The sequence below is a fragment of the Bison bison genome, unplaced genomic scaffold (genome assembly GCF_000754665.1).
Source record: "Bison bison bison isolate TAMUID 2011002044 unplaced genomic scaffold, Bison_UMD1.0 scf7180017850943, whole genome shotgun sequence".
Classification (NCBI taxonomy): Eukaryota; Metazoa; Chordata; class Mammalia; order Artiodactyla; family Bovidae; genus Bison; species Bison bison.
The window spans coordinates 5,648-6,453 of NW_011481516.1; positions in this window are offsets into that span (position 1 = coordinate 5,648).

Sequence of the window (806 nt, forward strand, 5' to 3'; positions counted from 1 at the left end):
AGAACTGAGGAACTTTTCCTAAGTGATCTGCTGGAGAGCATTTTCCGTGGAACACAACTCAGAGGTAACAACAGAGTCTCGTTTCAACCACAGGTGCGTGGCACGTGGACTCATCTCCGCACAGAAGCTGTAACAGTCATGCGAGGGGACAGTGACGGCTGGACAGGCAGAGTGCTGCGCGCAGAGCTCAGGGGCAGGAGGCCGCGCCACGCGGCAGGGCAGCCGGTGCCAGGGCCGGGGGCGGGCGGGCTTCTTCGGGCGCCCCACGCGTGACTGGGCCCTGGCGCAGGGCGGCGCTCAGCCAAGGCTCACCGGGCTTTAGCACACACCGTCACACCGGGGGTGGAGGATGAACTTGAGATGCTGACATGCTGCAGGAGGGAAGAAGTGTACAACAGGCGCTCCCGGAGGACGCATGTGCCCCCGCCTGGCCCTCAGGCATCGGGCAGGCGCCCCGCGGCCTGCGCCCCTCACCCGATCCCGGGGAGCCGCCTCTGCTGGCGGGAGTCCCGCAAGCAGGCAGGGCTGCGTGGGACGCGTCCTGCGAGGGCTGTGCCCCCGACGGGGCAGGTGAGCTGCCCGACGTGGGCCTCCTCCCGTTTAGAGAAGAGACAGTGCTCTACAAGCCACACCTGTGCCCGTAAGGGATCCGCGTGACGTGAGGCGGCGGGAGTGCAAGGGGGCGGTCGCTGCCGTAAAGCGCCCAGGGGACGCGACCGGCAGGGCACCGGGGCAGGACTCAGGAGGGGAGGGGCCGCTGCGTCTCTCAGAGCAGAAGGCGGCTAGTGACTGAAGCAAGGTGGGCG